The following is a 25,760-nucleotide window of genomic DNA, read 5'->3' on the forward strand; positions in this document are numbered from 1 at the left end:
ACAGCGCCCGTGTATTGCGGATCCGCAATGTGAAAGAGGCCTAAAGCTGAGAGGCGTTTTAGGGTCAGGTACATCTTATGGTCCATAAAATATGGTAAGTAAATTTATTACATTGTTTTAGTGTCAGTTTGCAAAATTATAGAACTATAAGTGAGAATTTAAAGTATTAATGTATCTCTAATAAAATTATGGAAAAGCAGGGGTTTATTTTTATATATATTTAATTTTTTTACTTTTTTTTTTTTTTATTATTATTTTTTTTGGTCTCCTCTGGGGATCTGAACATGTGATTGATTTCTTGTGTAATACATTTCAGTACTTCTGTATTGCATTTATATTATGCCTGTCAGCTTAAGGGTCCATTCACACATCCGTGTGTGTTTTGCGGATCCGCAAAACACGGAAACCGGCGATGTGCGTTCCGCATTTTGCGGACACTAATAGAATAGGCCTATTCTTGTCCGCTATTGCGGACAAGAATAGGACATGTTCTATTTTTTTCAGGATCGGAATTGCAGACCCAGAAGTGCGGGTCCGCAATCCCGGATCTGGGCTGTACATCGTGTGGCCCCATAGAAATGAATGGGTCCGCAATTATGTTCCGCAAAATGCGGAACGGAATTGCGGATGTGTGAATGGAGCCTAATACTGACAGGCGTTCAATATTTCAGGTGCCTCTGTAAAGCGCTACCTCTAAAACCACTTAAAGGGGTTTTCTGGATTTGAATATTGATGACCTATCCTCGGGATAGGTCACCAATATCCGATTTGTGGGGGTTCGCCACCTGACACATCACTTGGATGAAGGGAAGGCCGTCTCCCTGTGTGAGCGCTGCCTTCCCTTCATTGTTTACCTGCTCGCCGTCGACAGCGCAGCGCTAAGCAGGTGTAATTACAAGCCGTTCCATTCATTTCAATGGATTGGCTCGTTCCTATACACTTGAACACTACAGAGCCGTCCCATCGAAGTGAATAATACGGCTTGTAGTTACACCCACTCACCGCTGTGCTGTCGACGGCAAGCAGGTAAACTGACAAGGGAAGGCTGCGCTCGCACTGAGCGATTGGAGGGGACGTCGGACCCCCACTGATCTGATATTGATGACCTACAGGATCCTGGCTGTATAACTCATTCCTAAAGGCTCATGCACACAAACTATTTTTTTGTCCGTTCCATTTTTTCCATTATGTGGAACCATTCACTTAAATGGGGCTGCAAAAAAAACCGGAAATGACTATTATTGTCCGCATTACGGACAAGGATAGGACTGTTCTATTATTGGCTGACTGTTCCATTCTACAAAAAGCGGAAAGGACACGGCCGGTATTTGCAGTAACGTGCATGAGATTTAACAGTGTAACACAGAGATCAGAAACCTTTGGCACTACAACTCCCAGCATGCACACTTATTCGGCTGTCCTTTGTAATTCCCATAGAGGTGAGAGGAGGATTCTGGGAGTTGTAGTTTCAGAACAGCTTGAGTGCAGGAGGCTGCTGATCCCTGTGTATTGGCTGTGCCTGAGTGAATGGGGCTGAGCTGCAATGCCCAACGCAGCCACATGGACAAGAGGGGCACTGTTTGTGGGGGCAAAAGAAGCAGATTTAATAAATGAAGACTACATTCTATAAAACCTGACTGAAAAGCACATGGTGGATACTCCTTGTTTTGGAAAATGTGAAAAGCACAGCCGCTTTTGCAGAGCTGATTGGACCTTGGTCTCTTTCATTCCTCCCGTGCCACTTAGGTTATATCACCTCTCCAGGGGCCAGCTTTTCCCAAAACAAAAGAGTTATTGTCATAAGCTTTTCCACTATAGCTGATCGCTGGTTTCCATTCTGTTAGTGCTGGTGGAGGAAATGGGATGGGCTGCTGGGGATTTTTGTGCACGTTCAAGCCAAATAAAAAAAAATTATAATCTTTTTGTTATTTTAACATTTTACTTTTTTTTTTTTTCCTCCTTTTAAATATTCATGTTGCACAATTTATTCTGCCACATGAGCCTTTTCTATTGCATAACTATTTAGTAGGTATTGCATTATCTTATGTCACGCACAGAGCTTCATCGCCCAGAGGTTTAAGCTGAAATCGCACTTGTGCATGTAAAACAATACAGGGTATGTAAACTTCCGCAATCCATTTCTGTATTGCTCCAATGCGTCAAGCTGCTTTGCAAATAACCTCCTACCGTTTTGTGCACACAGCTCCTATGTGTCTCCATAGATAGACTTCAGACAAACCCTATGTGGTCTGATCCTGCAGCCGGGTGTTAATCACTTTGCCCCCTATATGATCCGCAGATTAGCAAGAACAGGAGCTAGGGCAGGCATGCTTAACCTGCGGCCCTCCAGCTGTTGCAAAACTACAACTCCCAGCATGCCCAGACAGCCTCCAGCATTGTAGGAGTTGTAGTTTTACAACAGCTGGAGGGCCGCAGGTTGAGCATGCCTGAGCTAGAGGGAGTAACATCATTGTATGGTCTGACAACTCAGAGTATCACAGTAATCGCAATAAGGAGCTCCAATGGTTGCTAGAGTTTTCCTTTAAATGTAGGGTTGCCTTTGGTATAGTCTGGCGGTAACGAATGGAAGTGTGCACTGTCCTGTAGGATTCATAGGGCGACAGTGAGAAAATTAATAACTCCCCTCCCTTCAATGGGTCTGTGGTCCACATTTTGCCATCCAATATGGCCTCATGCACACGGCCGTATGTATTTTGCAGTCCATAAAATGCGCATTCCCAAAATACGGATGACGTCCGTGGTACGTCTGTTCTGCAAGATAGAACATAACCTATTCTTGGCACCAAAATGTTGTCCACAGACCAATTAAAGTCTTTTTGCGGAACGATGTGTCATTGGTTTGCTTTCCACATCCGTACGTCCGTCCTGCAAAAAGATAAAATATGTCTGCAAAATGCGGACCACGGACCCATTAAAGTCAAAGGGTCCACAAAAAAAATAAAAAATGCAGACGGCACACTGAAAAATATGGATGTGGTCAGATAGCAAAACGGGTAAGGCCTTAAAATGTGCATAGCGTTATGAGGTGGAGGCCGATTCAGCGCTTCTGTATTATGACCACAAGACCCGAATCTACACTGACCTGTGATTGATTCAGTTCAGCTACAGGGAAGGTGGAGGACAAGTGACATCACTGTGGTGCCACAGATTGCTGGGATGTCATATGGAATTTCAGCTCCTTTTAGAAATGTGTCGTAGATAGAGAGCTATTGTCAAGTAAAAAACACCACAATGCACAAAGTATTCCTAATATCAAATCATATCTTTCTTATATATTCAATCGGAATAAAACATACAATAAAAAAATGGATAAAAGCAGGTGCATACCTACCACCTAGTAAGACCGGACGACCCCCTAGATTTCAAAGTCAGCCATGTCTAACAGTGGACAGCACGCAAGACCTAGATCAACCCTGTCCTTTGGCACAAAATAACAGTATAGCACTAAATAAATGTACATTACATGAGGCATTGGTTCAAATTATAGCCGAGGTATACCGACCAAACAAAATGGCCAGGAGCCCACGGTAAACCCCCTAGAGCAGGGATGTTCAACCTGCTGCCCTCCAGCTGTTGCAAAACTACAATTCCCAGCACGCCCTAATAGCTGTAGGCTGTCCAGGCGTACTGGGAGTTGTAGGTTTGCAACAGCAAGAGGGCCGCAGGTTGGACATCCCTGCCCTAGAGGAAGTATGCAAGCGAAACGTGCGTTGGGGCTCCTGGGCATCTCGTTTGGTCAGCATGCCTCTGCTATCGTTTGAAACTATGCCTCATGTATATTAGCATTACTTTGTGAATTGTGGTGTTTTTTTTGTTTTTTGTTTTTACTCGGTGATATTTACTCGGTGATATTTTTTTTTGTCTATGCCCAATTTGTATCCCTGGATTGATACCCTTAAAAATGGCTGCCTCTAGGACTTGCTTGTGAATGTTGCTTAGGCTAAATTCACATCTGCGTCGGAGGCTACATTGCAGATTTGGTCAAAAGCAGTGGACAAAAAAGTTTTTGTTTTTTTTTCCCCCCTGCTAAGAGCGGACTTCTGAACAGACCCCATTATAGTCAACAGGGTCCATTTGGTGCCATTCAGTTAGTTATGTCCTGGATCCAGCATTTCCATTATTGTCGTTGCTCTGCTCTTAGGCCTCTTTCAGACGGGCGTTGCGCGAAAAGGTGCGAGTACGTTGCGAAAACATGCGCGATTTTTCCGCGCAAGTGCAAAACATTGTAATGCGTTTTGCACTCGCGTTAGAAAAATCGCGCATGTTTGGTACCCAAACCCGAACTTCTTCTGGTAAAAGATCATGTGATGACCGGAGTGACGTCACCACAGGTCCTGTTCCTGCACACAGCAAAGAAAGAAGACAGAAGCGATGCCGGCTGCGCGATCAAGTGGATTAAGGTGAGTTCAAATTTTTTAATTATTTTTTTTTTTAACCCCTCCAGCGCTATTGTACTATGCATTCTGTATTCAGAATGCTATTATTTTCCCTTATAACCATGTTATAAGGGAAAATAATAATGATCGGGTCTCCATCCCGATTGTCTCCTAGCAACCGTGCGTGAAAATCGCACTTGCTTGTGGATGCTTGCGATTTTCACGCAACCCCATTCATTTCTATGGGGCCTACCGTTACGTGAAAAAACGCACAAAATAGAGCATGCTGCGATTTTCACGCAACGCACAAGTGATGCGTGAAAATCACAGCTCATGTGAACAGCCCCATAGAAATGAATGGGTCGGGATTCAGTGCGGGTGCAATGCGTTCAACTCGCGCATCGCATCCGCGCGGAATACTCGCCCGTGTGAAAGGGGCCTTATACTGGAGTGCATTAAGGAAGTTGATGGCGCTGGTGTGAACCAAGCCTCATCAGCCCTGTCCTGGAACCTTGATACCTGTGTTCTTGTTCTTGTTCTGCTTTTATTTCCTTGTTGGGAAACTTTGTACAGAAACAACTTGGATGGGTTACAGAAGTTTTTCACTGGGACATGTAGAGTCTTACACCCGGCTGTACTGCCACCTAGTGGTGAGCTCTAGAAGATCTGTCGATCAGTGATTGTACCCCTTGGAAGGTAGAGCTATTTTCTATCCCATACACAGTAATATATCCTTTTTGTTGTTGAGCATGTACATACATATATAATGGATGAGTTGTAGCACAGGTCACCATCTGCATGGAGTTTGTGTGTGTTTAGGTTTCCTCTGGGTTCTCCAATTTCCTCACATGCTACAAAAACATACCCTTGGTTTCCTGGAAGTTGTCACCAGTGTGTTTTGCTTCGGACACATTGTAGACTATGATATAGTGATGCCGTAAACAGGATTATTAGCCCTCTGAGCGTAGTAGCAGTTCAGGAAATCCCTGCAATAGGCAATGTGTCAGCTTTGCCCGGAGCGCTCCTTTAGGACTCATGCACATGACCGTATGTATTTTGCGGTCCGCAAAAAATAAGGATGACGTCCGTGTGCATTCCGTATTTTGCATAACGGAACAGCCGGCCCCTAATAGAACAGTACAATCCTTGTCCGTAATGCGGACAATAATAGGACATGTTCTATTTTTTTTTTTTTTTTTTTTGCGGAATGGAAACACGGACATACGGAAACGGAATGCACACGGAGTAACTTTCGTTTTTTTTCTGACCCATTGAAATGAATGGTTCCGTACACTGTCCGCAAAAAAACCGGAATGGACACAGAAAGAAAATATGTTTGTGTGCATGAGCCCTTAACCAAAGTCCTGATCGTTAGTCCTGTTTGCTGATTCATTATTTATTTACTGCACACATTTTTATGTTTTCATTTTTGCATGTTTCACAGTGTGACTACAATGGCTGCAACTGCTGGAAACGTCCTCCACAACATCCCTTCCCGGGAATTTCACAGCATTCACAGGGCGCTGTACTGTAATTGACAAGGATCTGAGGTGTTTATGAAGCTGGTGACTCCTCAGTGACTTCTGGACGATTATATGACACGTTTTTTGGATGTCAGGACGCAGAATGTGAGTAAATCAAAGTCGTGCAGTGTTGGGGCTCGTTCACACTAACGTTTTTTGCGTTCCGTATACGGATGGTTCTGCAAAAAAAAAACAGAATGTACTCCGTATGCATTCTGTTTCTGTTTTTCCGTTCCGTTGAAAGATAGAACATGTCCTATTATTGCCCGCAAATCACGTTCCGTGGCTCCATTCAAGTCAATGGGTCCGCAAAAAAAATGGAACACATACGGAATGTACCGTTTTTGCAGAACCATCTATTGAAAATGTTATGCCTAGCGCAATTTTTTCTATGTAATTACCGTATACTGTATATGCGATACGGAAGAACGGAACCGGAAACACTACTGAAAAACTGCCTGCAAAACACTGAAAAAGACATACGGTCGTGTGAACGAGCCCTTAATGTACTGCAAAACCAAATGTATGGAGCAGGTGTAGCCCCTATAGCCAAACCTCCCAACTGTCTGGCTCAAACGGGATAGTCGCGGATTTTGGGTGCCGTTGCAGGAAGCCTGCTGCAGGACCCTTTGTGGTCAGTACCTGTTACCAAACTGACTCTTGACAGCCACCCAGTCTGCGCGTGATTGGGACGCCCGGTGAGTGTCATGCACAGTCTTTTAATTAGTTGGACCCATGCACAATACTACAGTGTCCGGTGGCGCCTCTCTACCTCAATGCCTGCACAACCCCTTTAAAAACAAAAACTCTTTGCATTATGATTGGGAAGTGTGCCTGTAGTTACTTTGGGACCCTACTACTATTGTGGTCCCCATCCCCTGCATCATGGGAGGTGTAAACCGGCACAGGACTTGTATGGTTCCATGTAGGGTGCAATATCATGCTGTTCCAGGGCACAGCTTGGTAGGATACGGGACTAGGCCGTAGCATTTAACCCTTCTTTATCTTATCACTGGGGTCCAGGAATCTGAGATATGAATACAGCTGCTTTATCCACCCAGCGACTTCCATTACTGACAGAACAATGTGAAATTCTGTATGATCCTATTTAATCAAGGGGAGAAACCGTCGGCGACCAGAGTGTTTCCCACGTCATAGACACCAGAGGAAATGATAAAGCAGCTCTACAATGGAGGGACCTCACCAAACAGCTCCACATAGCTCAGCTTCCTGGGCCCCTCTGAATATGACCTGGGGATATTGATGATAAAGGGGTTGTCCAAGATTTTGATATTGATGGCCTATCCTCGGCATTGGTCAACAATTTCAGATCGGCGGGAGTCCAACTCCTGGCATCCTTCCCCCCCCAACCAATCAGCTGCTTGAAGAGGCCGCGGCGCTCTGGTGAGTGCTGCAGCCTCTTCCTAGGTCAGTGACGTCATGTGCATCGGTTGCAGGTCAGCCCCATTCACTTGAATGAGACTAAGCTGCGCCTAGGCCATGCAATACCAAGGACAGCCACTATCTAATGGATGGTGCTGTGCTTGGTATGCTATGATGAGTGATGTGGCCTCCTCAATCCCTGCCGATCAGACCTATCCTAGTTCGTCAATATTAAGCACCCGGAAAACCCCTTTAGCTATAATCAGAGCTGTAAATAGGATTTTCTTGGAGTTAGATCTTAAAGGAGCACTCCAGGTATGATTAGTACAGGGCCCGAGGGATTCAAATACCACCTAAAATAAACTATGTCTTGCTCCCTTTCCAAGAATCCTGCAACCGGCATAAGACAGTTTGGTAGTTTTGACCAGGAAAATAATATTTTTAAATAGTTTTCTTTTGTATATTGGTCTTTTTTGGTTATGTTCTGTTCTGCCGCCTAATTGCTGTAAAATTCCACTCTTTGTAATTTACGCTCTCTGGTCTAAGACAAGATATTCCTTTTTCCACATCGCATGAAAATGACAAAGTTGTAATTGTCCTGAAAGCTGCAGTCTGTCACACGTCTATGCAGTTCCCACCAGGATACTAATTATCCCCGGGCTTGATAATTTAATTTTGCTAAACCTCTAAAGTGAAGAGAATATATGCGGAACAGATTGTTTCCTTATTGGATACAGCGGGGGGAAATTTCATGGGAAGTTCACTCCGATAAAATGTTTATTCCCAGATAAATGTAATCCATTGAACAAAATTTTTACTTACATTTTTTAAATTTTTATATATATATATATATATATATATATTAGTTAAGGCTGCGTGCAGCCTGTAATTGTGGGTGGAGCGACCTCCCCCATTTAAACCCCCTAGTCCAAGCAGGAGGGCGCTCGTTTCTTTGCCCCTCCCTCCCATCCCCTTTTCATTCACTCCTCCTGGGTGGCCCACTTATCTAGGCCTTACCTCGTCACTGGCACCGGGCACACTCCAGCCAGTTGGTTCAGGGCAGTACATAGGCATGCCTACTCTGTTCCTCGATTAGCTCCTACCACAAATATATATATATATATATATATATATATATATATATATATATATATATATATATATATATTACAAAATTCCGTAATATATCTTTATAGCGGAGCTCTGTTCTGACACAGAGGTCGAGATCCCCAACATACAGTAGGGGGTTTCCAGGATTTTGATATTGATGGCCTATACTCGGGATATCAGATCGTCGGGGGGTCCATTGCCCTGCACCCCCCCTGAAGCGAGTAGAGCAGCGCTGCACTTACCAGCACCATCCACTACACAACCGACTGAGCGATGTCATTCCAGTGCTGGGGTTCCAACGAAAAAGCTGATTGGCGGTCCTGTCCTGAGGATAGGACATCCCATATCAAAATCCTGGACAGCCCCATTAAATGGTAAAATATTGCCCATGTGCAGCCACCACTAGGGTGAGTTTAGGCACTTACTGCATATAAAATATATAAATGACTATATAAAATATTAGTTTAAGCTTAAGGAAGTACTAGGAGGGTTGAAGTGGTTGTTTGAGATTTTAAAAAGGTTGGCTAATGGAAGGAAATGGTATAAAATAAAAACTCGCCCATCAAATCCCCCACCACTGCGGTGCTATCTACCGATCCTGCAGTGATGATGTCTGACACATCATTCGCATGTCCACTGCCGCCAGTCACTGGTCTCAGCGTTGATCCTTGCATGTATAGCAGGTAACCGCTGAGGCCAGTGATTGGCTGCTGTGGTCACATGAAGGATATATGTGATGTCATCGCTGCAAGACCAGTTGGGACCAGTAGAGGTTTGGAGGATCTGATAGAGATAGTTATTGGCATAGCCAGAGGAATGGGCATGTGCTGGGGCAGATTGGGAACTTAAAGTGGCCCTGGAAAAAAAAAAAAAGTGGCCCCATGTTGTAGGTGGGTCCAAATTGACAGCAGATGGGACAAAACAAGTAGGCAGGGACAACAGAAATGGGTGGGGCCTAAAATACTGTAGTGCAGCACAGAATACCGCCCCAGCAGAACCAAATACCACAGGGCAGCACAAATAGTATTCAACTGTATCGCCATCATGAGGACGGTAATGCAGTTGAGCTCAGGAGGGCACCTGTGGCCCCTGAGCATCAGATCATTATGTACCTGGCCTGCATCCATCAAGACGGCTTGAGTAGCCCCCTGGGCATTGGCTCAGCGGGAAATTGCCCTGTAGGGTCTATGGCCAATCCGCCCCTGGGCATGTGACGAACATAACTGAAGATTTTTACCTACAACTTCATTGCAGTTTTTGCAACTAGATGGATATGCAAGAAAGTGAGCTAGTGAAGATATCCTTGAGATGGAGGATCATTCCTAAGGACATTTTAGGTATATGTTTTTAGATTTTTTTAAAATTAGAAATGTAATATATGGAAGACATATTTACTGAGTGTAGTGTGAACCCAGCAAGACAAGGAAATTCAGTCACAGAAAATTTACAGCAGACGAGCAGATTACAAGTGTGAGGTCTGGTGGGGGAATGGAGGCCGGTGAGTACTGTGCTTCCTTCCACACATCCATAGCGAAATGCTAAATGTTACCACTAGGGGCAGTTTGCAAGATCATTACTTATTGATTCATACAGCAGGAGTTTGAGCTCCCCCTAGTGTTGGCTGCAGGCAGAATTGTATCATTTCTCTCTGTGGCTGTGAGCTCTGTTTAGAAATCTTTTATAAAATTAGCACCTGATTAAAACGCAGTTTTTTTGTTGGTCTGAGACTCCATTCTTGAGTAATGATCATTTTTCTTAATATGCAAATTGGCCCTTTATAGTGCAATGAGGGCGTCACCATTGCTCTTGTTGCACCCAAGCTCCACGCCTTTCTGTGGCTAGCTCCTTCCTCACTGCCTGGCCTTGGCAATTAAAGCAGCCAGGGAAGGGCTGGCTACAGAAAGGAGTGGAGCTTGGGTGCAACAAGAGCAATGGTGACTCTCTCATTGCACCAAAGGCATAATTTGAATATTAATAAAAGTATCCTAACTCAAGAATGGTGCATCAGACCAACACAAGAAAAACAGAGTTTTAATCAGGTGGACCACAGCTATGTGCCCATGCAAACAGTTAGATAGGGAGGTCGCTGGTGATGGATTCCTGCTAGGATATTATACCGACCGGCACATAAAATGTACAATAGGCACCAGTAGTGACAAAGTGCAGGGGTTGCATGAAATCACAGCAGGAATGCAGCAATTTGGGGGAAAACTCGTGGTTTCTGCCATGATTGATGTGCAAGAAAAACACCACCGAGCATGCATGTGTAGCTGCTCTTATTTTTTTTGCCTGTTTACAGCGCGCACGTTATAACTACTAAAATTGACTATTTTCTGTGTTTTCTTTGATGCACCTGTGTCTAGTCTCACGCTAAGCCGCACTCTACAGCCACAAGTAAACAGGAAGGTAAAGTAGTTGTGTAGTCTGGGCACCTGCTCTGCACTGACAGATGTGTCATGCATGCTCTTCACCTCCAGGTGGTGCTGTGCTGCACACGGCTCATACCATCAGAGGTATACACTAGTTCTCGCAGGGTATGGTGGGCCGTGTACAAAAACGGAAAGGAGAACCTTACCTTTAGACATTTTTTAAAACCTCATAGAGATGTTCGCAAAGATAAATGCTAGGCAGGAATCCCAAAAGCACAGATAAAGCCAGAAGTGGATGTAAAAGGAATGAGAAATGTAATATACGGACTTCATCGCCCTGCTGGATCCAGTTCTGTTTTTAGATGAAAACTGCACCAAATATTGTGTGTCTGATTCCAGTCTTAGGGCTTGTTCACGCGACCGTATGGCTTTGTCAGTGTTTTGCAGGCCATTTTTAACAGATCCGTTTTTTGTTTCAGTAGTGGTTCCGTTCCGTTTTTCCGTTCGGCGTATATAGTAATTACATAGGAAAAAATTGAGCTGGGCATAAAATTTTCAATAGATGGTTCTGCAAAAATGGAACGGAGTACATTCCGTATGTCTTCCGTTTTTTTTTGCGGACCTATTGAGTTGAATAGAGCCACGGAACGTGATTTGCTGGCAATAATAGGATATGTTCTATCTTTGAACGGAAATACGGAAACGGAATGCATACGGAGTACATTCTGTTTTTTTTTTTTTTTTTTTTTTTTTTTTTTTTTTTGCTGAACCATTGAAATGAATGGTTCCATATACGAAACGCAAAAAACGTTCGTGTGAACGAGCCCTTAGGCCTCTTGCACACGAACATGTGCGCCCCCGTGGCTGTGCACAAACACCCACCGTGGGGCAGCCGCAGTGGATTGCGGAGCTATTCACTTTAATGGGTCCGCGATCTGGCCGTTCCGCAAAAAGATAGGGAAGTAAGGGACGAAACCCCACGGAAGCACTCCGTAGGGTTCCGTTCCGTGCTTCCTTCCCGCAAAAAGGTAGAACATGTTCTATCTTTTTGCGGAACGGCCGGATCGCGGACCGAAGTGAAGTGAATGGGTCTGCATCCGTGATGCGGAATGCACACGGAACGGTGCCCGTGTATTGCAGATCCGCAAATGCGGTCCGCAATATGGCCACGGAGTGCACACGTTCGTGTGCAATAAGCCTTAAATTGCATTTATCATGTACTGTAGACAAAGGTAATACAAGGCACTTACTGATATATTGTTATCACCCATATTGCCTCCTTCGCTGGCTGGATTAATTTTTCCACATTATACACTACTTCTTTCCATGGTTATGACCACCCTGCAATCCAGCAGTGGTGAACGTGCGTACACACTCTGGTGGCCGGGACAGTGACGCTTGCGCAGCAGCACCTGACCACCTCGTATCTGCACTGCAGAGGTGGTCGTAACCCCTGAATATGAGCAGTGTATAATGTGATGCAAAAATGAATCCAGCCAGCAAAGGAGGCAATATGGACAATCGCAATACATTAGTAAGTGGCTTGTATTAACTTTTTCTACATGATAAATGCCATTTGGTGAAGTGAGACATCCCCTTTAAAGTTATGGAAATATCTGTCGAGTGCCATTGGTGTTAGGAGGCACTATGGCACCAGTTGGTTTTGAGAATTCGGGTTGGCCCTGGTTTACAGACCCCACAGGTCATCGGATAAGGAGAGGTGATCGTCACCATATACCTAGCTACATTTCCAATTTGGGGCTAATGAATACATTTGCACGCCATGCTTAAAGGCCTTGCTATACAGTGCAGTTTTTGATGCATTTTTTTTCCAGCTAAAACTGGGATGAGAACAAAAAAAAAAGAGAAGTATCCATCTTTCTTTTATAATTTTGCCTCTGAGGTTCTTCCCCTGATTTGGCTAAAAACAAAGCCTGAAGGTGCAAGATAAACGCTACTTGGAGTGGAGGATTATATTCTTCTACAGTCAGAACGGTTTATCGGATTACATTGCTGCGTTCTGCTCGGTTCACCACTGACCAGATGAAAGCTTCACATTATGAAAGAAAATCCATATTTTATTAGCAGTAGCCATGTCGATAATTGGCATATAAACGCTTCACGATTGCCCCCATGACGGGCACATGAAATTATCTGGCTACAGAGCATTGTAGGTGTTGAAGGGTTAAACGTGGCTGGAATCCCAGTTGTCCTATTTTGCAGGAATTCTGTGTCATGTGGAATGTAATCTGCCTCCGAACCAGTGACGGGTCTGTGACATGCACCTTAGGACTGATATGGCTGTGGATGAGAGCCAGGTTTGCAAGCGTCGGTGAAATCGTAGGCAGCAAGTGTGCGCCGAGGCTTATAGCCACCCGTTTTTCTAATTTTAGGACTTGCTCTAAGAGGATAAGTATAGAAATAACAGCAGAGGCCAGACAGCTGAGCTGCTGCAGCCGCCGCAGGGTAATAATCTGATCTGCAGAGGAGGCATTTAGTGTCTGGATAGTAACACATCAATTGTGTCACTCAGATCAAGTTCATGAAGGATCAGATGACACTACATACCGCCCCTGTGTTTACACCGACAGATATAGACCATAGACTAATGCCAGAATGCACCACATAAGCCTGGTAAAAAAAGAAACTTTCTCTGGGTGAAACCTGTCAGAGGTCCTGCAATTTGGTGCCCTATACATTGGTTTGATGAGTCATTATGGTCCATGGTCATCTAGCAGTTTGATGCACCATGCAGTCCCTGGTTATCCAATGGTTTGCTGCCCGTATAGTCTGTAGTTGTCTAGTGTGTTGGTCCCCAGAAGAACAGGTTTTGGTAGGTTATCAGTTTGGTGCCCTTTGCAATCCCAATTTGTCCATTAATTTAATACTCCATACGGTCCCTGGTTGTCCAGTGGTTTACTGCCCATATAGTCCCTGGTTATCCAGTAACTTGGTCTCCAAAAAAAAAAGTTTTTGGTTTGGGGCCATATGTAGTTTAAGTTGGTTTTATGCTATATTTTGGCCCTGGTTATGCAGTGGTTTGGTGCCCATATAGTCCCTGGTTATCCTGTAGATTTGCACCATACAGTCTAGTGCAGCGGTGGTCAAATCTGTATATTACTGTGCACTCCAACACAGGTCACATCACATTCAGCCAGGGCTGGGACACTGCACTAAGGTGGGACTCTCACCGACATGCTCATGGCCTCTATGTTGTCCATATTTTGTCAAAAACAGGTTGTGACTTACAATTCCATATTTACAAGTCCATGCCTAGATGCATGTATATGCACAAACTCCTGACAACGTTTGGAGATGAGAAAGATGCTACAGTTGTGTTCAAAATAATAGCAGTGTGTTTAAAAAAGTGAAATAAAGCTCAAAATCCCTCTAATGGCTTTTATTTCCATCCACACAAATGCATTGGGAACACTACACATTCTATTCCAAATCAAAACGTGAAGAAAAATATATCAAATTTGTGTTGTTCCTCCAAATTTTTTTTTAAAGAAAAGTGAATATTAGACTGTTTAAAAAAATAGCAGTGTTTGTATTCTTCTTTACAAACTCAAACATTCACTATATAAACTGAAAAACGTTTGAAGATTTTCTTTCCTCTGAATCCCTTCTCTAATATTTAGTTGTATAACCGCTGTTTCTGAGAACTGCTGGACGTCTGTGCTGCTCGGAGTCACCACCTTCTGCCCCTGTGACCAGGTATTCCAGCCCAGGATGATTGGACGACATTCCACAGTTCTTCTCTATTTCTTGGTTTTGCCTCAAACTGCATTTTTGATGTCACCCACAAGTTTTCTATTGGATTAAGATCCGGGGATTGGGCCGGCCGCTCCATAAGGTCAGTCTTGTTGGTCTGGAACCGAGATGTTGCCCGTTTACTGGAGTGTTTGGGGTCGTTGTCTTGTAGGAACACCCATTTCCAGGGCATTTCCTCTTCAGCATAAGGCAGCATGACCTCTTCAAGTATTCTGATGGATTCAGACTGATCCATGATCCCTGGTCTGCAATAAATAGGCCCAACACCGTAGTATGAGAACCATCCCCATATCATGATGCTTGCCCACCATGCTTTACTGTCTTCACAGTGTCCTGGGGCTGAATTCAGTGTTTGGGGGTCGTCTGACAAACTGTCTCCGGCCAGTAGACCCAAAAAGAACCATCTTACCTTCATCAGTCCACAGAATGTCTCTTTAGGCCGTCAATGTGCTCTTTGGCAGATTGTAACCTCTTCAGCACGTGTCTTATTTCCCAACAGTGGGACTTTGCGGGGGCTTCTTGCAGATCGCTCGGCTTCACATCGGCGTCTTCTCATTGTAACAGTCCTCACAGGGAACTTTAGACCTTCTTTCATCTTCCTGGAGCTGATTGTTGGCCGAGTCCTCGCCATTTTGGCTATTCTTCTATCCATTCGAATGGTAGTGTTTCGCTTTCTTCCACGTCTTTCAGTTTTGGTTGCCATTTTAAAGCATTTGCGATCATTTTAGCTGAGCAGCCTATCATTTTCTGCACTTATTTATGTTTTCCCCTCTCCAATCAACTTTTTAATCAAGGTACGCTGTTCTTCTGAACAATGTCCGGAACAACCCATTTTCCTCAGAATTTCAGAGAGAAATGCAGTGTAACCGGCAGGTACAACATTTGCTGCCTTCCTTCCATAAATAAGGGCAATAATTATCACCTGTTTTTCAAAGAATGTATGATCTCACTCATTGAACTCCACACTGCTATTATTTTGAACATGCCCCTTTCAATAAGTGATTGAATTACAGAGAATCACCAGCATGCATGTCATGTCTGTTGGGTCTGTTGGGTTTCTATTACTCCACTACACCTGCTAGTAAATTATTTGCCATGTAGAAATATCATTTCTACCAAAAACAGTGATTGATCAGGTTAGTGATGTCTGACTGCTATTATTTGGAACACAACTGTATATTGCTCCCAAAACCGAGACCAATGTCTGCTCGTCTGTTCTCTATGATCAGACCAAGCTTTCTGTGTATCGGACCACCTCTGCCATGTACCCTGTGAAGCCGCCTTCCTCTGGGGGCCCTGGATCGACAGCAACACACGAGGGCCCCAGTTGGGCACTGCTGATCTAGTGAGTTGGTTCTCAGAACAGTTGGTTGGCTATTAGTTTGGTGACCCATAGAGTCCTTGGCTTTCCAGTAGTTTGGTGCCTCTGGTAGTACCTGGTGCTGGTTACTTGATGACTTGCTATGCCCTGGGACCGTTTCATTGGGTTCCTTAATCCTATATACACCCTGCCTATGTGGTCATTACAGAGAAAGTGTCCAGAGTGTGTACACTAATTTGTCACCGTGAAGATACTGCAAAAACTGTCTCCCCTGCAGCGATTGCCTTGTAATAATCTGACACTGTAATCTATTGGCTGATTGTTGGAAGCAGAATCTGCAAAAGCGTGCAAGGCTGAAAATAGCTTTTGATCCTTGCAGATAGTGCATCGATCTATAACAGAGAGCTCTGTAAGCCCAGCAGCAGGTGGGTAGGGTATGTAATGACCATTCTGCCGCAGCCAGGGTCATAGAGGGCACAGATCTGCTCAGTACAGGGATTGGGGATCACACATGTTTTGCATGCAAATGTAAAAAGGCCTTCAGCCCAAAATAATCCCTCTTTGTTTAGTGGTTACAATGGACATTGAAATGATTGCGTCAGAGAAGAAGGTGTCCGTCTCTGGCTGTCACTCTTCTGAAATTACGTACAAATGGCCAATGTATGAATGTAGTTTTATACCATCGCAATACAATAGAGAATCGCTGTCAGGGGAGCGATGGCCTCTCTTTACTTAAAGGGGTTGTCTAATTCAGAAAGCCCATTCATAGACCCTATTTGGGAGCTCTGTTCAGGATCCTTATCTCTTGGCCGGAGTGGTTCCGAAAAGCATCTCTCGCTCTGGAGGACCCGTCCTGTCTTACGTTACACAGATAATCCATGGAAGTGAATAGACACTGTGTAATGCTTCATTTCTCCTGTGATGGCGCTGTTGAGAAACTGCACATTTATTGCCAGATTACCGCCGATCGCTGGGGACACTTTGTGATCGGCTTATTTTTATTATCGGACGTTACTAACAAGTAGAGATTGTCCAACCCTTTTTAATTTCAGTTTGGTTACATTCATTGATAACCTAGGAAGAAATGAAGGGCGGGCGACTCCAGGAACAGACTACTCAGGGCTTGTGGTCTGCAACCACGGAGACACATAGGTCTGCACTGGAGCTGTATACACAAACTGTCAGGATAGTTTAATAGATTGTATTTGCAAAGTTATTACATTTTTATAATACATGGCAGCTGTAAAAATGGTTGCAAATGTATATATGGCCTCTAAACTTTCAATGGACTGGTCACCAGTCCTCTTCCTCCAACTTCGAGGGCTTTCACTATGCAAAACTGACTTTTGGGAATCTGAATTACCAAATATCGCAGATGACAAAAATCAGAAGAAATCTTGCTCTCGCCATAGACTTGCATGCTCTTCACGTCTACTTCGATCAACCTGTGGATGTGCATTGAAAAGCCAGCAGTATGGCACAGCCCTAAAAGGTACAATGTATGCATCCTAAATTTTGTCATTATAGTCCAACCCTATAACAAATCCTATTACTGTATCTTGATGGGACGTATCCATTTTTACACCATTAAGATATTATCTGGTTCTTTCTTTGTGCAACATCCACCAAGTGTCACGTCGGTTTTACCCTAAGCTGAACTAATGGGGTTAGCTTATATCCAGCGATTGTCTCCCTCGGGCTCGGGTGCCTACAGCCTAATGGATCTAAACAAATGAGTTAAGTTAAACACATTGTGGGATAAATCACTGGCACCTGTGACCTCCAGACTCATTGCTGAGAGGCCATGATTGAGGACACCAAATGTTGGAGGGACTCCTGTCTCTATCTAAATCCAGCTTTGTTTATGCACCTGTTGAATGCTATACCCCTAAGGCACCCACCGTGGCTCATCCCGGCCTATGGATTGGGTCGGGTTGGCCGGTAAGCCATGGAAATGTGAAAGTGGATAATTGCAGCCTGCTGCCAGATTAAGGCTCCACCTCGGTGGCAGGTGCATAGCTGAGTGGGTCATTCTGCAGAAATGGCCACAGTATATAGTAGAAAGCTTGTCTAATTGGGTTAGCAGCAGTTGAACTGGCTCCCCTCCCACACCCCTCCAGATATTTTACTGTATCCACCCAGACTCTTCAACTGATTAGTGAAGGAATGCTGCTCGACTGGAAGTGTGCATTCTACCGCGTGTCCTGTGCAAAACTACTCCATAGCATCTAAACCAAAGCTTGGCGGCAGCATTAATCCATGGTATGGTATTGATTCATGTCGTGGTTCCTCGGCATATACAGGATGGATTAGAGGTGTGCATGCAGTGTCAGAATAGTTTCCTCTGGTGGGCCCAAGAAAATTCAGGCTGAGGACCCATCCTCTGTATATGCATGTTCAAGTAATTTTATTTTATATCATTGCACAGGACATATCATCAGTATGGTTAAATAAGATATGTAGTAGTTATTGATTCAAAGGTCACGCTCCAAATTATTCTTTGCTAGACCTTAGGACCTGTTTTCTTAGGATGTTTGTTATTTTGTCAGAGCTTAGGCCCCGCCAGAGGATCCTCTAGTAGACCAGTCCTACCCTGCTTGCCTGTCAGAGGATCTGCTTCAGTGTACGCTAACCCTCCTACATTAGCATTTGTAACCCAGATATGGGTGAATATTCTATCCTTTAGTAAAGGGCTTAACAGGTGGTGCTAAGCCCAAAAAGTTATTTTAGAAAGTTAAAGGGGTCGCCCCACGAAAAATATTGTACAGTTTTCAAACCTTGACCTGGATCTGAATACTTTCGTAATTGCATGTAATTAAAAATTTAGCATAGCCACTGAGTTATTCAATAAAATGTATCTGTATAGCGCCACCTGCTGTTTGTTCTTTTCTTTATTTTTTTTGTCCTGCTCACTGAGATGGCCGCACATGCTCAGTTTTATCCTTCAGCTGCCTCCTGGGCTGTGATAGGCAGAGCATGGACACGCCCCCTGAGCTGCAGCAGAAAAAGACACGCCCCCTGAGCTCTCAGCTTGATATAAATCTAGCAGAGCAATGAATGAGGAGATCTCTGGATCCATGTGAGGCACAGGGCTGGTTCTAGCTTTGTTAGAAAGAGGTTGTCATGTACTATATGAGGTCTGATTTTCATTTTTCACATTAGTCATGGGAGAACCCCTTTAAGGGATGTCAATCGCACATCCCAAGACCCTGTCTGCCTGTCCCTTTTTTATATCACCCTTCAAAAATCGGGCATCCAATATAGTTCATAGAAGCATAATGAATAAATCATTGTGTCATGATAAAACCAGCACACATACTTAAATTGGAAGGCGTCTGCATTAGAAAGGTCCCATAGGGGCTATACGGCCTGTGAAATATTAACTACAGAGACTGTGACAACTTTACAATACGGTGCTGCAGTATTTTCTGCTGGGCTTTGCTATTTGGTTCATTTGGAGCAGGATTTTGTGCTGCACTACCGTATTGCTGTCCCCTCCTACTTATCTTGGCCCTATCTTCTGTCAATTTGGACCCGACTACTTTAGGTTCCCAGTCTGCCCCTGTACAGGATTAAGCTCCCCTAAGTGATACCATCAAACACACGGAGTATAAGAGAACAAAAAGAACAATATGCCAGTAGTCAGAATGATGACCATAAAAATGAGACTATGTAGACTGATGTGGACCATCACTACCCAACGCAAGTTTCGCATCTGGGCTTTGTCCGGAGCCAACACACTGTCAATTACAGGTGATTTTTTTTTTAACCCTGTCCACTTATATAGTAAAGAGGCTTTGGCCCCCCACAGGCACAACGCCATGGATGTAACTGCAGCCATTGTTTTCCCTACAGATACACAACTATTTGGGAATATGCAATTTTTTAGCAAAAATTATTGTGACTGTCCCAGTCAGAGGCGTAGCTATAGGGGTAAGAAGAACGTCTACGTCAGAGGGGACGTCACTGGATGTAAGAGGAGCTATATTACCCTGCATTGTAGTTTTTGCCTCAGGCAGCAGAAAGGGGGCCCGAGCTGAACCTTTGCACCAGGGCCCATGAGCCTTTTAGCTTTATGCCCTCTGCATGCAACAAATCTGCCACGTATGGATATACTTTATCTGTCACACTAATAATGTCCCAGCAACCGGTGCTTATTACTTATTGCCCCTGCCCTCAGCCTGTAAAGGGGTATTCCACCTACTGCAGCTCAGTTCCTATTCAAGATGGAAGCGGAAATCTCCATCCACTATTTAGTCTCTGGCAGGTGTCAGACCCCTACTGAACTGACACTGATGACCTGTCTGCAGAATATTAATATCTAATATCTCTGGACAATCCCTTTAAAGGGAGTCTGTCACCTCCATATGGCCATATACAGTGCTTACATGGCTCTGTAGCACACCTAGACAGGATTGTAACGGTAGATTTGTTCTTTTCTTTAGACTTGCACCAGCAGGAAAAACAAAGTTTAATTCATATGCAAATGAGCCCTCACAAGTGCCCAGGGGCGGCGTTCAGTGTGTAGGTGCCCAGGGGCGGCGTTCAGTGTGTAGGTGCCCAGGGGCGGCGTTCAGTGTGTAGGTGGCCAGGGGCGGCGTTCAGTGTGTAGGTGCCCAGGGGCGGCGTTCAGTGTGTAGGTGCCCAGGGGCGGCGTTCAGTGTGTAGGTGCCCAGGCTGCTCTGCCTTCTTTTCACTTTACTCCTCCCCAGTCTCTGCCTTTGCCCGCCCTCCAAGTCTCTTGCCTCATCGATAGGGCAAAGGCAGAGACTGGGGAGGAGTAAAGTGAAAAGAAGGCAGAGCAGCCTGGGCACCTACACACTGCAGGCCGCCCCTGGGCACCTACACACTGCAGGCCGCCCCTGGGCACCTACACACTGCAGGCCGCCCCTGGGCACCTACACACTGCAGGCCGCCCCTGGGCACCTACACACTGCAGGCCGCCCCTGGGCACCTACACACTGCAGGCCGCCCCTGGGCACCTACACACTGCAGGCCGCCCCTGGGCACCTACACACTGCAGGCCGCCCCTGGGCACCTGCGAGGGCTCATTTGCATATGAATTAAACTTTGTTTTTCCTGCTGGTGCAAGTCTAAAGAAAAGAACAAATGTACCGTTACAATCCTGTCTAGGTGTGCTACAGAGCCATGTAAGCACTGTATATGGCCATATGGAGGTGACAGACTCCCTTTTAAGGCTTGATTCCTATTAAAACGGAGTTAAAAAGGTAGTTGTACTCCTCAGATGAAAGTTGGTTGAACCCCCCACCCCAATATCTGGGTAGACCAACCTACCATCTAATTATGTGTATTAGATGTTCATTAGGTGGATGTTTCGGGAAAGGTCAAAAGGATCAGGCATGTTCAGTCAAACATGTCCGCTCTGTTGTTCTCAAGAGGCACATACTAGGGGTGCACCTAGCCTTTCTGCTGCCTGAGGCGAAAACTGAAACGGCGCCCCCCCCCATGCCAATTTCTTAAAGTAACCCCTTTGCCACAATGAAAGCGCTCGTTGCCCATGGCCCTTCAGCTGCCCCCCTCTTGCCCCTTCCTGGTGCTGCCGATTGCCTCACCTGGCCTCATTGGTGGTGCACCCCTGGTATGGAAATGTTTGTGTAATAACCCTCCAAATATTGTAGTGTGTATAAGAGATGCCATATCCTGGACTGATTGTTAATTACCTCTGTATCTGCTGGAAAGTCCAGCATTCGGAGGATAATAGTAAAACGGTAATTAACTTTCATAAGTGTGGACGGCAGGTGGATGGTGCTAATGAATGGCTCCCCCCCCCCCCCAAGCATTTCTTGTTTTCCTGTTACGTTGATCTCGCACTATTTGTAAGCACCTGCCCATGTCTCTCCAGCCTCTTATATGAGGGAAGTGCGGCTTTGGAATAGGAAATTTGCAGACAAAGTACATTTTCACTGCTTTTCTCATCTGTAACTAGGACGTGCATGTCTGACGCTGCAGATGACAAATCGTGATGTCTGGTATCGGCCATGGTAACCCATCAATCATCCTAAACTTACATGCAACAATTTACCGAACGGCTCCCGTTTTTTCCAAATGAATATTGAATATGAAATAAGTGATCTGATCAGTTGCTATTGCCTACACACAGATTGCCCAAAGTATCTACAGGATACTGGTCGCTAATTTAAAGACGTTCTCTGCTTTGGAAAATTGCTACATGTTAGAAGGGTCCGCCAACAATAAGTTGATCACAAAGAGTCCCCCAGTGATCAGCTGTTATCTGTGGGGAGAAACCTGGCAGTAAGTATTCAATTCTTTTTCTGCAGCGCCACCACAGGAGAAATGAAGCATTACAGTGTCCATTGATATCAATGGGTTGCTGTGTAATACAGGACAGGTCCTCCAGAGCAAGAGACTTTGTAACTGCTCTCTACTCTGGCCAGGAAATGAGGATCCTATAGCAGAGGACTATTAATAATAATAATAATAATATTGTTTTATAAAAAAAAAATTTAATCTGAAAACTCCTTTAGGCCGTGTCCATATTGAGGTCCACCAACCACAGATCTGCAAAATATGGATACCTTCCTTATGTAATCTGTATTATTCTCACTGCCATCACTAGAAATGACTGTTCTTGTCTGACGGACAACAATAGGACATGTTCTATAAGAGGCAGAACGGACATACGGATGCAGACAACACAAAGATGCAGCTGACACATAGAAATAAATAGGTCTGTGTTCTATCTGCAAAAAATTCACATGTTGCAGATTATGTTGGATTTTTCTGTGCAGATTCTCATGCAGAAAAACACCAGCGTAAAGCCTCATTCGCACGTCCATGTCCGTGCTTAAATCCGTGAAAAGGTGGTCAGTGATGACTCCGAGAAGATATCCGTGTGTGGTACATGTGTCTGAAAAATAATTTTCAAATCGTCTCTTCCTAATGATCCATGAAACATGGATGGCATCCGTGTTGAATCTGTGGATTTCACTGAGCCATAGAATATAATGGGGGCGTGATGGACAAAATAGAGCATGTATCCGTGCTAAAAACACGGACCGTTGTAAAAAACTGATGTGTGAATACACACATTAATGAATGGGTACATGTGCTGTCCGTGGAGAACACGTAAAGCACACATATACGTGGAACACTGACGTGTGAATGAGGCTTAAAGGGGTTCTCCAGGAATTAAGAAAATAAAAATACTTAAATATTACTTTATTAGAAATCTATTCTTAAATACCCTTCATTTATAATGGCTCGTTTTGTCTGGGGAGCAATCATTAGGGGAAACAAAATGGCCGCCGTCCCATGAGTTTACACAAAAAATGTTACTTCACAACACTGAGGTAAAGAGCTGCCTCATCCTCCTCTTTACTCTACTTGTCAGGGATTATGATCCTGAATACAGATAAGATCGTCAGCTGACTCTCTGGGGAATTTAGGCTAGTTTCACACTGTGCGGGTGAACAGCCTGTCGGATCCGTGCTGCCGCTAGTGCACGCGTGCCTCCGAACTACCGCTCTGAACCCATTGACTATAATGGTGGTGGGGCGGAGTTCCGGCTGCAGCACATGCCCAGAGGCGGCCGGACTAAAAGTACGACATGTCGTACTTTTAGTCCGGCCGCCTCTGGGCATGTGCTGCAGCCGGAACTCCGCCCCACCACCATTATAGTCAATGGGTTCAGAGCGGTAGTCCAGGGGCACCAGCTGGAACAGCCTGCCGGAGTTCCTTGCAGCTAGTGTGAAACTAATAAGGGCGGGGCGGAGTTCCGGCGGCAGCGCATGTGGAGAGGCGGCCGGACTAAAAGTACGACATGTCGTATTTTTAGTCCGGCCGCCTCTCGGCATGTGCTGCCTCCGGAACTCCGCCCCGCCCTTATTATAGTCAATGGAGCCGGAGCGGTAGTCCGAGGGCAAGCGTGCACTAGCAGCAGCACAAATCCGCCAGAACAGCCTGCCAGAGTTCCTTGCCGCTGGTGTGAAAACTAGCCTTAGTTCATGAGGAGACATGAAGTACAGAGAGGACGGACAGGACAGACTGTGGTAATGGAGACTGTAAACAAGTGCTGCTGCTGCTCATTAACCACACCTTACCCTCCTCTCATGTCTCCTCATCATCTCTATTCCCTGACAAGCAGAGCAGAGAGGAGGATGAGGCAGCTCTTTAGCTCAGTGTTGTAAAGTAACTTTTATGTGCACTAATAGGACGGCGGACATTTTATTTCCCCTGATGATTGCTCTCTAGACAAAACGAGCCATTGTAACTAATGAAAGGTATTTGTGAATATATTTATTATAAAATAATATTTAAGTATTTACATTTTCTTAATTCCCGGAGAACCCCTTTAATACCGTGCCAGCAAAGCGTATGAGATTTCGGAAATCTCATTTACCCCCCCCCCCCCCCCCGTGTGGATTTAGAAATCCACATCATGTCAATTGTTTGTGCAATTCTGCACCTTATGTACAGTGGTTTTCCGCATAATCTGCAAAAATATAAAAAAAATATGCAGAATTTTTGTTTTGAAATATGCACTTGTGTGAATGTACCCTTAAAGGGGTTTCCCAAGAGTTAAATACTGATGACCTATCCTCTGAATAATACTATGTACGGCGCTGTGCTTGGTAAGCACTAAGAAGGCCACAACGCTCATTGGAGTCTCGGTGCCTTCTCAAACCTCTGATTGCGTGGGTCCCGGGTGTCGGACCCCCAGCGATCACGTAGTGATGACCTATCCAGAGGATGGGTCATCAGTACTAAAATCTCAGAAAACCCTTCTAAGGTAACTGAACACACTATGGATTACACTCCAGTTTTTTCTGCATGGATTTTCATGCAGAAAAATGACAGTATAAGGGCTCGTTCACACAAATGTATTTTGCGTTCTGTATACGGGCCGTTTTCTGCGTTCCACATACGGTCCGTATACGGAACCATTCATTTCAATGGGTCCGCAAAAGATGCGCACAGCACACCGTTTTGCGGACAAGAATAGGCATTTCTATAATAGCCCTCCTGTTCCGTTCTGCAAATTGCGGAAGGCACACAGGCGCCATCCGTGTTTTGCGGATCTGCAATTTGCGGACCGCAAAAAACGTCACGGTCACCAGTACCAGCATTTTCTTCTGTGTGGAAATTGACCTGCTGTGCGGACTTTGAAATGTGCAGCATGTCAATTGTTTGTGCGATTCCTCACCTTCTGTACACTGGTTTTCCCCATAGACTTTAATGGGGTTGTTAACATAAACTGAACATCTGCAGCGCCCGGGTCCACAGGGGCAACACGTGAGGCACGGTAGGATGATGGGGGTAGTAGTAATTTTACTCACGGTTAGCAGCGCTCCCTGTGGCGGCGTGCAGTGAAGGGAAGGACCGCACCAGTTCCTTTGAGGCACACTCTGTTGTCCAGGGATTCCCGCCAGACGGTGGTTGAGGTGCCCTTAATGGAATGGGTTTTTAGGTGCCTTGGAGGCAGGGTCCCCTGTTCGTGACGCCAGCACCGTTAGGTGCAAAGGAAGGTGGTAGAAAGGATGAGGAGTCAATGGTTGAAAGCAATGGAACCTTTACTTAATCACTTGCCTCAGAGTCATCAGTGCAGTTTATTTATATGGCAACGATGATAATCCAAATGTTATCTCAGCTGTAATCCTAGTAACAGGCTCGACAGTGGGTTTCTTAAGATTGTCCTTCAGTAGGCAGGAAAGGTTCTTTCTTATATCTGTCTACACTATGTCCACACTCTAGCACTCAGGTACTGGATATAATAACTTCTTACTTGTAATTAGCCATCCACAGGGCGGTCTCCCTAATGGCAGGCAAAATCCTCTGCTCCGTTCTTTGTACAGAATGCTTTCCTAAACTCTGCTCCACAATGTGGTAATACACAACCGCGCGT

Source organism: Bufo bufo, chromosome 9 (genome assembly GCF_905171765.1).
Source record: "Bufo bufo chromosome 9, aBufBuf1.1, whole genome shotgun sequence".
Lineage (NCBI taxonomy): Eukaryota > Metazoa > Chordata > Amphibia > Anura > Bufonidae > Bufo > Bufo bufo.